Here is an 11,174-nt window from a genome sequence, read left to right as displayed (position 1 = left end):
CTGGTGTTGATGGAACAGGTAGATGAGGATCTGGTCCTTTGTTACCAGGACTCTCAGCAAGCTTCTTTGATTTCTTTTTTAAATTTCTGCTTTCTTTTTAAAAGAATGGAAGTTGCACTGGAAGCGGGAGCAAAGTTAATGAAAATATAAACTCCTCACCTTTGTTCTTCTGCCCAACAAATAACCATTAATTAGAGGCAGATCATTTGGATAAGGCTGCCATAGTGTGTCTAGGGTTGGAACACTTTTGTTCTTGAAAGAGAAGGGTCAAGAAATTGTTACAATGCAGGATCCCTGGTTGGATGGAATCACCCACTTAATCAACCTGAGCCTGAGCAAACTCTGGGAGATGGTGAAAGATAGGGACATCTGGTGTGCTGCAGTCCATGGAGTCACAAAGCGTCAGACATGACTTAGCTACTGAAAAACAAAAACAAGAATCCCTGATGACCTCTCCTCAAGGGCAGTACCTTCTGTGAGCAGCTGACAATCCTAAACTCCCAGTCCTAAGGAGTCTGAAAGGAAGAGGGGTGAATGGAACAAGGGCCAATGAAAATCAGTGGACTGTGACAGAAGGGCACTACCTTTAACACTAACTTTCTTATTTCCCTTGTTTTCCACAGTGAATTACTGCCTTGTATCTTTAACGAAGATCTACTTTGAGATTCTTCTACTGGTGCATAGGTGTTTCAAAAATTAGAATATTCATTGGAAGGTATAAATAATTTTCCTTTCAAATATTAGAGGATGATCGAAAGGAAAAACATGCAACTAGAGATACAAATGTGATGTGGTATTGTCAGAATGTTAAAAAAATTAAAAGTATCGATATTATAACAAAGTTATTGAAAATAAGGGCATGTGATGTGTATTAAAACCATTTTGTTTTGGTTTCTTACTACCCCTTAAAATTTTATATGGGGAAAGTCATGTGACTTTTCTGGGCACTCTTAAGCAATAGAGAACTTTATATTCTCTTTAAACCATCAACTCAGATTTTACTCAGATATTAGATTGAGCCTTTCAAATTGTAATCTGAAACTCCAAACTTGATTTAACTCACATCTTCTTCCAGGTCCCAGCTGGGCTCACTGCAGGCTAGCTGCTTGCAACATGGTAAGTTAGTGAGGCAAGGGCAGGGTCTATCTTACCCTTTCCATCCTATCCTGACTTCCCAGCTGTTGGTACTGACTACTCTGAGGTCAGAGCATGGAGAGAGGTGATGAAAGTAAGATGTCTTTTTTGACCTGGCATGTTCATAAGATGGTATTTTGCACTGGGGACCTGGCAGATGTTGCATGTTGCCTCCTTGTCTCCTGGGCACTTTTGTGGATTCATTAGCTGTGTGCCCACTGGCCCCTCCGGCTGCAACTCTCATGAGCCAGGCAGAGCTTTGTGTTCAGAGTGCTGCTGGTTCATCATCCCCCTCCACCAAGCCCATGGTTTTCTAGGGGTCCCATCTCTACAAAGCCAAACACTTCATGTGAAGTTCAAGTGCCTTTTCCAGGTGGTCCTCTAAGGAAGGAAATAAAATGGTTCAAGGCCAGCTATCTCTCAAGTGTGGTGTGCATCTAGTCTATGGGAAAAATTCCCACCACTGAATCCTTTTTTTCTGGTTTTGAGGATTCACATTCACATTTTTTCACATTTGATGTGAATGAGATGACTACAGCTCCCTTTGAGGTAAGAGACGGTAAGGCTCACAGCACCACCCAGTTATCTCTTTCTATAAAAAATGAATTGCTTTTAATATGTTACTCTTCTTTCCCCCCTCTTTGAACTCTGTGATCGCCTTGATCTGAGTTAAGGGCCCTGGTATAAGAGGCCCCAAAGTCATGAAACTGACTCTTGGCCAACTACTTTGAAACTTGGAACTTAGCACAGACACCACACTTTGGAATGTGGCTTTTATTGTATCTCACTGCCTTTGTTGAAACTTCACTTTTAACATTTATTACCATGTTTGTAACACCATGGTTCCTTTACCATTGTTGGTAAAGACTCAACATCCACCCTCCCTCTTCCTTGCTGGCAGAAACCCAACTGTTTTCACAAGAATTTACTTTTTGTGGCAGCTAAGTACTCAGAGAAAGTGATTCCCTGCCCAGTTCAGACGTAAATCCTGAATAGTCTAATCCCAGTAATTCCTTTATGTCCTAAAACCAAACCTCACCAAAGAGATATGAAGGTAAGTTGGCTGAAATGTCTTCTGGGAGAAGCGTATCATAAAAAGTTAGAAGCACAAAGGAAGAAAGGGTTTGTTTTCTGACCCTGGACCTTGTGCCTGGCTGGGGCCATGATCTTGCAATAATGAGGAGAGTCTGTCTGAGCAAAAGGACAACATCGTAAGAAGGCAAGCAAAATCTGGGTGATGTGCCTGAGCCTCTTAACAACTACCCCCTGAAAAACAAACAAGCAAATAAATAACAAAAACAAAAAGCAAGAAACAATCACTGGAACACTCTATCTTAAAACTTCCCGTTATGAAAATGAAAGTGTTGATCACTCAGTTATGTCCAACTCTTTGTGACCCCATGGACTGTGGCCTCCCAGTGTCCTCTGTCCGTGGAATTTCCCAGGCAAGAATACTGGAGTGGGTTGCCATTCCTTCTCCAGGGGATCTTCTAGATCCAGGGATTGAATCCGGGTCTTCTGCATTGCAGGCAGATTATTTACCATCTGAGCGACCAGGGAAGCCTACGTCTTCCTTATTTGTTTATATTAAGCCATTGAGTTTGCAGCTCCAAGCTTGCACCAAAGGCATCGTCCCTGAGAGAGTTTTCTGATTATATTCCAAGGCACTTCTTAATAGGTAATCAAGTTAGGTGAGGGAAGCTTATGTTTTCCTACATATTTTTTTTTCTTTCTAAATAGCTGGTGGGTAAACTCATCTGCTTCCCTTCTAAAAGAAAAAAAAAAATGCTTTCAAAATCAGATGTTTACGATAATTCTCAAAATTGCAATTGCTATTATTGAACTGAAACAGTTGTGATGACACCTGCGACAACCAATGCAAATAAAAACAAACAAAGCTATGCTAAATTTGTAAATTCATCATTTATCAGTAGGCTGGGATCTCTCGAGGTTCATAGGGGAAACTAAAGAGGTTTTTAATATCACATGGTATTGTCAATACTCGTGGCAAGGATCACATTCTAGTGATCACATTTCTAATCTTAGGAAATCAGAAGGTAGTGTGTGTGCCAAAATCCCCTTGCAAAGTGAATCATACTTTATGCTGAATTCCATTTAGAGGGTCAAGCCAGGACCTAGTTTACTATCCCATATTATGATGTGGGTGTGCTTGTATTAAATCACTTTCAGAGACACACTAGGTGACTAATTTGTGACAATGATATGTTTGCAGACTAACACATTCATAAAAATAGCAGAATGAGCTAATTTGTAAAATACCAGATGGAATTTACTGAAAGCCAGTAACCTAAGCTATCATAGTTGTCTTTCATACTCTAAGAAGACACTTCCAGTAATCTTGCTACTCACATTTTTGCTTCTGGATAAATAAACTGTGGAAAATTCTGAAAGAGATGGGAATACCAGACCACCTGACCTGCCTCTTGAGAAACCTGTATGCAGGTCAGGAAGCAACAGTTAGAACTGGACATGGAACAACAGACTGGTTCCAAATAGGAAAAGGAGTACGTCAAGGCTGTATATTGTCACCCTGCTTATTTAACTTATATGCAGAGTACATCATGAGAAACGCTGGGCTGGAAGAAACACAAGCTGGAATCAAGATTGCCCGGAGAAACATCAATAACCTCAGATATGCAAATGACACCACCCTTATGGCAGAAAGTGAAGAGGAACTCAAAAGCCTCTTGATGAAAGTGAAAGAGGAGAGTGAAAAAGTTGGCTTAAAGCTCAACATTCAGAAAACGAAGATCATGGCATCCGGTCCCATCACTTCATGGGAAATAGATGGGGAAACAGTGGAAACAATGTCAGACTTTATTTTTTGGGGGGCTCCAAAATCACTGCAGATGGTGACTGCAGCCAGGAAATTAAAAGACGCTTACTCCTTGGAAGGAAAGTTATGACCAACCTAGATAGCATATTCAAAAGCAGAGACATTACTTTGCCAACAAAGGTCCGGCTAGTCAAGGCTATGGATTTTCCTGTGGTCATGTATGGATGTGAGAGTTGGACTGTGAAGAAGGCTGAGCACCGAAGAATTGATGCTTTTGAACTGTGGTGTTGGAGAAGACTCTTGAGAGTGCCTTGGACTGCAAGGAGATCCAACCAGTCCATTCTAAAGGAGATCAGTCCTGGGTGTTCTTTGGAAGGAATGATGCTAAAGTTGAAACTCCAGTACTTTGGCCACCTCATGCGAAGAGTTGACTCATTGGAAAAGACCCTGATGCTGGGAGGGATTGGGGGCAGGAGGAGAAGGGGACGACAGAGGATGAGATGGCTGGATGGCATCACCGACTCTATGGACATGAGTCTGAGTGAACTCCGGGAGTTGGTGATGGACAGGGAGGCCTGGCTGCTGCAATTCTTCGAGTCTCAAAGAGTCGGACACGACTGAGCGACTGAACTGAACTGAACTGAAACAGGCCAAGTATAACTGATCCTCTTCCTGCAAAGGTAGGTCTCCAGTATTTGAAACACTGCCTACTGGGAGAACTTAGGCAGTATGAAGTTCTGCTTCTTCTACTTTTTTTTTTTCTTTCTTTAAATTCTACTATCTGAATGCCATTCCATAATGAGGTACCATCCATCCTAACTGCTCTCCAGTCCACATTGTTGTCATTGCTCTGTTGATGCTGATTCTTTGATAGTTCATGAACATTGAAGTATATGCACTTTCTACTTGGACAGTCTCTACCCTTTCTTGTTTGCAAACTCCAGCTCACTGATTCGGGCACCCTATCCTCAGTACTGTTGGGATTTTTCCAGTTTTCCCCCTTTACCCAAGTTAACCCAAGGATGACTATATCCTTCCTATCATTAGCCTCCTCCTCCCTCCTCTAGTCCCCAACCAAAGCTGGAGACTGGTAAACCTAAGCCCTAATGTTGCCTCTTTCTGCACTATATATCCTTGGAGACTTGAGTGTAAACAACCTAATTGGTGCTACTAGGTTAACAGAAGTGCTTCTGAAGGAAGCATGGTTTGGTGGAAGGAGTCTGTGTATTATCTGACAGACCTGAGGTCTCTTATCACTTCCTTCATCTTCGGCTCACTTCTCAACCTTCTGAATCAGCCTTTTTTTTTTTTTTCTACATCAGAAAAACAGTGCTATCTATTTATTAGACTTGTTTGGGATTACTATAGTGCATTGACCACACAATAGACGGTAGAGGTTAACAACTTAGCACATATAAGGAAGCAATATATATTTGTTTCCCTTGCCCTCCTGAAATGTTTGCCATCTAACCCGCTGACTGCAATGGTGGGAAGGCTAAATTAGGAAAGAAGAAAAACAGTAGTGTAGAAATATGAAAAGGCTAAATTGCATAGGCTTTTCCAGCAATTATTAATGCAGAGGTACCAAAGTGGGCTACAGATATAGGCATGGTACAATTTTTTTATGTGCTTTATGGAGAGTCTATAAATTAATTAGAATAAAACCAACAACCCAAAAGACAAATGGAAACGGATGCAAATAAATGTCACCTAAGGAGAACTACAAATAGCCGATAACAATTTAAGAAGATGTTCTATCTCACTGGTAACCAAAGAAATAAACTCAAACTACCATGAGACATTTTGCTTATCCCACTGGTAAAAACAAAAGACTAAAAATATCCAGTGACGGTGGTGGGTGGAGCGGGGGGAACAAGTGCACCTGTAACATCTGGTGGAGACACAGATTGGAAAGACTTCATTGGAGTACAATTTAGTAAACTTTTCTAAATGTAAAATACACATAACTCTGATTTGCAGGAGTCTATCCTACAAAAATGATTCCTCTAGTGCAAATACACACATGTACACACACATACATACAGGATATTCCCTTGGGAACTGTTGGCAGTAATAAAAGAATCCTGGTTCTATCTCTCTGACCAGATGCTGAGTTCTTAGTGAGGCTGTCCTTTCTCCCTCCTCCCTAATACCTCCCAAGCCTCCAAACATTTAATAGGGCTGAAGATGCTTACAAACGTACACTAACAAATACAAAACACTAACAAATTACCAAGGTATTTTTAGTATGTGTAAAGATAACGACATAGATTTATAAAATGTGCAGGTGACTTGCTGTTTTCAGGGCTAAAAGTAAATATGTATTATTGGCAATCCAAACAGATTTTTCTACCCATTTAAAAATTTTGAAATATTTTACAATATAGTTGATTGATACTCAGCTTTTCAATCATTTGTAAAATATATTTAAATTTTTGATTACAAGTTTATTTCTAAAGATTTAACATATTTAAAGAAAATTAAAGCAACCCATCAAACTCAATTATGTTTTATATTTTTCTTATTTTTTTGTCTCCCCTCCCACCCCCCTCCATGGTACATGCGGAGCTTTGCTTTGTTGCTACTCTTTCTCCAACATCTGAAAAACATAGGGAGTATTATCATTATAAGCCAAAATTGATCTCATTTACCCTAGGAACACAAAATTTCTCAAATGAGGGAATAAACTCCTGTTACTACAGCTCTTGGGCCCTGTTCTTTCTAGTAGAATCTAATTTTCTTGCAATATGGGATGAGGAGAGAGAGATGGTGATTTCGGATACAAAGACAATGTCCCTAATATCAGCAAAGAGTGCCTCTGGGTCACTTTTACCAACAGTGAAATCGAGCCTCTTTAGTCACACCATCTGGACCAAAGTGGCATCGTTAAGTGTGTCCATTAGTGAGCTGTCTGACCCAGGCCATGACACAGACTAAATGGAACTAATCCAACAGAAACTCATTAGACCAGTGGGCAGCCCAACTTGGCTACTTTATTGAAGGTAACTAAGACCCAGCCTTTAAAATGAAACAGTGCCTACCTTCTGAAAGAGAAAAGACAGAAAACATATAAAAGTTCATTCATCATTATCAGCCTCAAATCAGCCTGGTGTATCTGTAAGGTATATCTGTATACCCCCAGCTATGTAAATTGAACTGAGCTTCTCAAAAGAGTATCATATTAATTGAAGCATTAGCATAAGAAACAAATTAGCTTTCTTCCACACACCATTTAGAAACACAGGAAATGAGGGGAGAAGGGTGAGATAAAGCTAACATTTTGGAGTCCCTTTGAAGGGAAAAGGTTTTGTACCCTGAGTTTTACACAAGTTGTTTCTTTAAATATTTGTAATAACCCTATAAAGCCAGCATTAATACCACCCACTTTATAGATGAGGAAGCTGAAGAGGCTAGGAGGGGATGGACCCTGAAAGTAAGTGGTTGAGCTGAAACTGGACTCCAAAACGGACTTTCCCTACTGCACGGTGAGAGTATCCTTGTTCTGTGGATTTAGAGCTGGCCGGATAGGATTGTAGGGAAGGGCAATTATAGAGACAATAGATGCAGGACAAATGATCATGAGCCGCATAACTGGCAAGTGCCGGACACAATGCTAAACACCTGACTTGTGGTTCCCCATTTAATCATCCAGAAAAGTACTACTGGTTTGTTCATTTTACAGCGAGGAAACCGAAGCCCAGACTAGTGAAGCAAGCCACCGGAGCTTACACAGCTAGTTAAGAAGCCTTATGAGGTGCTCGTAATATTTCATTGTTTCTTTTCCACATACTTTTTTTTTTTTTTTCTTACAGAGGGGGAAAAAAACAAGTGACTTTTTTTCCCCCCCAATTTACTGATTCCATATATGTTTGAGAGTTCTATGGCCTTTCAGATAAAACATGACCAATGTTTCCCACCACCTCTGAGGTGACAAGATGCTACTAGGAAGCATTTCACTGATGCTCTGCTTATGCCAACAGATATGCACAGAATTAGGCTGCAGTTTGATTGCTAAACCCATCAATGATTTTCTAAACCCTCATCCAAAACACCTTGTTTCAGTTCCTCCATATGCAAAATTACAAGAGCTAGGTGTCTTTTATTTAACAATGCTAATAAACGATTTGGCAAAGACATCTTTTATGCTGTTTTTTTGGCTGATCTTTGGGGGATTATTTATGTGGCACTGAGTGAGCACCCAGCACCCAAGCTCCTCCTCTTTCCTATTTATTATCGGCCTGCTGCAATGCAGCATTGAAACATCTGATCATTTACATCATTAAAAATCAATCCAATGACCAAACATTTCTATACATTTCAGAGAAATGACAAAAAGTACAGTATCAGATTGCTATTAACCGGCTCTGGGTTTTCTTTTTACGGCTGCCAGGAAAGTCATTTGGTAAAATTGATTAAACCAGCATGCCAGAAGAAGAGAGGAAAAGAGCAGAGAAATGTAAACACAGCGAGCTGAGAGAGGAGGGTGATGTTTTTCTTGGGAATGAAGTGAGATGTCGCTGGGGGGAAGAAAGAGGGGGTGGGTAGGAGGAGAAGCCTTGCATATAATGAGCATACTATAATTTGGGGCATCAGAGATTCAAAATGGCAGGATAAAAGCAACCAAAATACAGAAACAATAGAGGCAGAAAGAATGAAGAAAAGGCAAGCTATCCCTGTGCTCCTAACAGACTGTCTGCATTGGTCACACTGCACGGTTTGACTGAAGTAATGCAAGAGACATCACTGGGACCACAGTATGAAGCTCATTTGAGGATTTCAATAAACTCTTTTAATACCAGGAGAGAGTAGGGAAGAGTGACTAGTTTCCTGCACAGTAGGGTTTATTTCTGTTCGACAATTAACAAAGAGAGGAAAATAAATCTCTCTACTTTTGCTCAATAAAACCAAGGGTGTACAAAAATTCACATATGCATTCCCCTATCTGTTATTATAATAGCCATATATAATCCCTCCTTCCAAATATGAACTTCCTACCCCTTACACAATTTTATTTCCCCTCTAATATCTTTCAACGATTTTTCCATTAACCAGAAAGGAATGCTGGTATGTGGAATGAGAGTGCTGACAAGGATGGATTGTAATGTGGGGTCTCTGTGACCGTGCCACAATTTCTAATTCCTCCCAGCATCCTATTTAAAGTCACGCTTAGCTCACATAGCTTATCCTTCTATAGAAAGGAGTAGGAAAAATATCAAGTCTTTATTTGCTCTTATTTGCTATATATTATGTCTGCTAACATTTAAAGTACAACTGCGACCTAAACATAAGTGACTTAAAAACAGCAATTAGAACATAAATAAAGCAAATGTTCTACAGAAGAGTAAATATACTTTGCCGGGTATGGGACACAGAAAATAATTAAGATACAAGAACATTTAATTGCATAGAAGAAAACCAACGACAGAAGATCAACAAGAAGACCAACAAAGTCTAAATGAAGTGACCTCCTAAAGGGAAATTGTAAATTATATTTGCTCTATGTTGGGTACACTGCTTGGGATTCAGAAAGCCTTTATTGCAGCCATGGATTTACATGGGAATTGAGGAACCTTCTTAAAGGGCAGTGCTAGCTAGACTCCAAGGTGGTTCCCAATTACTACCCTTGGCCCTGTATGCTCATCTTTGTAGCGTCTCTTGTCCCACACTGTACCAGGGTTCATCATAGGCCAAAAGGTGATGGCATGCCACTTTCAAGATAAAATTTAAAAGACCGTAGCATCATCCTGTTTTAAGATATCTCTTTCTCTTTGATCTCTTAGCCTGGAGGATGCAAGCTATCATATTAAATGCAGCCGTATGGAGAGGCCCACATGGCTGGGAACTAAGCTGACAACTGTATGAGTGACCTTAAAAGCAGTGACGTTGGGATGACTGAAGTCCAAGCCAACAATTCAAGAGAGACCCTAAGCTAGAACCACTCACTTAAATATGGAAGAACTTTGAGCTATTTACATGCTTGAAGGCCATACACATTGAGCTATATCATAAGCAGCAGGAATGGGCAGGGAGAGAGGAGAAGGTTATAGATGTAAAATTCAAGGAAGGAGGTGTGATCATCACTAGCACTACTTACCAATATTCCCAATTCTCCTCCTTCATGGATAAGGCAGGATTTGCATTTTCTTGGTCCCTTGAAGTCAGCTGTGGTCACCTTGACTATAGCCAAGGAAACTTGAGCAGAAGTAATGCATGGCACTTTCAGGGGAAAACCACTAAGAACCAGTATGTAGTGTCCCTCTCCTGTGCCACTATGACTGGAAACTTTCCATATGGTGAAGTTTCCCTTTAGCTGTGTCTCTAAGAGCAGAACGCCCTCCCCCCTCCACTTCTAATCTATGATGAATACACAGCATAAATGAGGAATAAATTTATATTGTTTTAAGCAGCTGAGATTTTGGAGTTCTTTGTTGTAGCATGATGTAGACCATTCTCACTAAAACAGAAAGTAAGTGTTTGGATAGGAATTAACTCTAAGAAAATCTAACAAATCTAGTATGAATAACTAGACTCAGCTATAAAGCCTGGGTTCTGAAAGGTACAATGATTCTGAGTAGACTGTGGTGATGGGCATATGAACTCTCCCAGTCACAATCTGCAAAGACAAAGGGTTGGGTGAGAACCGGAAGACTTTTTTTTTCTTTTAACTAATTTCTTAAAACATGATGAGCTATAAAGAAGCACAGCAATTGGACTCCCTTGAGAGAACTAGAAGCGAGGATGCATTCTCCTTTCTACTTTGAAAGAGAATAATATGCTGGCACCACCCTGGATGGAATAGAGAGAACTAACAGCTAATGATCTTGCTCGTGTCTGTTGCCAGGTGCTCTAGAGACCAAGGAATGTGGGTTGATGTCACTGGTAGGGCTGAGGTCAGTGTATCCTAGGCAGATCCACGTAGGAGTGATTGTCAGCTGCTCCTAAGAGACTCAGAGACGCTTGGATGAGAGAGATTATGCAATAATCTCTCAGATTCACTCTCCAGCAGTTTGGCATGCAGCTACCAAAACTGGAAAATTTATTTTAATGAGACCTAATTAACACAGCAACCCACTCCAGTATTCTTGCCTGGAGAATCCCATGGACAGAGGAGCCGGGAGGGCTACAGTCCATGGGATCACAAGAATCGGATACAACTTGGCGACTAAACCACCACCACCAATTTACACCCACTTGCTGGGAGATTAAACACCAAACAAAACATCATCGTTATTATTTATTATTT

At 40.5% G+C, this 11,174-nt stretch overlaps 1 protein-coding gene across 14 annotated transcripts in view; it reads right to left on the bottom strand.

Annotated features, from left to right (window-relative positions):
* PDE4D (phosphodiesterase 4D) overlaps positions 1-11,174 on the bottom strand; it is a 1,602,952-nt gene that overhangs the window by 633,543 nt on the left and 958,235 nt on the right. The window lies entirely within an intron of this gene.

Source organism: Bos indicus, chromosome 20 (assembly GCF_029378745.1).
Source record: "Bos indicus isolate NIAB-ARS_2022 breed Sahiwal x Tharparkar chromosome 20, NIAB-ARS_B.indTharparkar_mat_pri_1.0, whole genome shotgun sequence".
NCBI lineage: Eukaryota > Metazoa > Chordata > Mammalia > Artiodactyla > Bovidae > Bos > Bos indicus.
The sequence above is the reverse complement of the archived record's forward strand: the minus strand, read 5'-3'. Positions and strand labels throughout refer to the sequence as shown.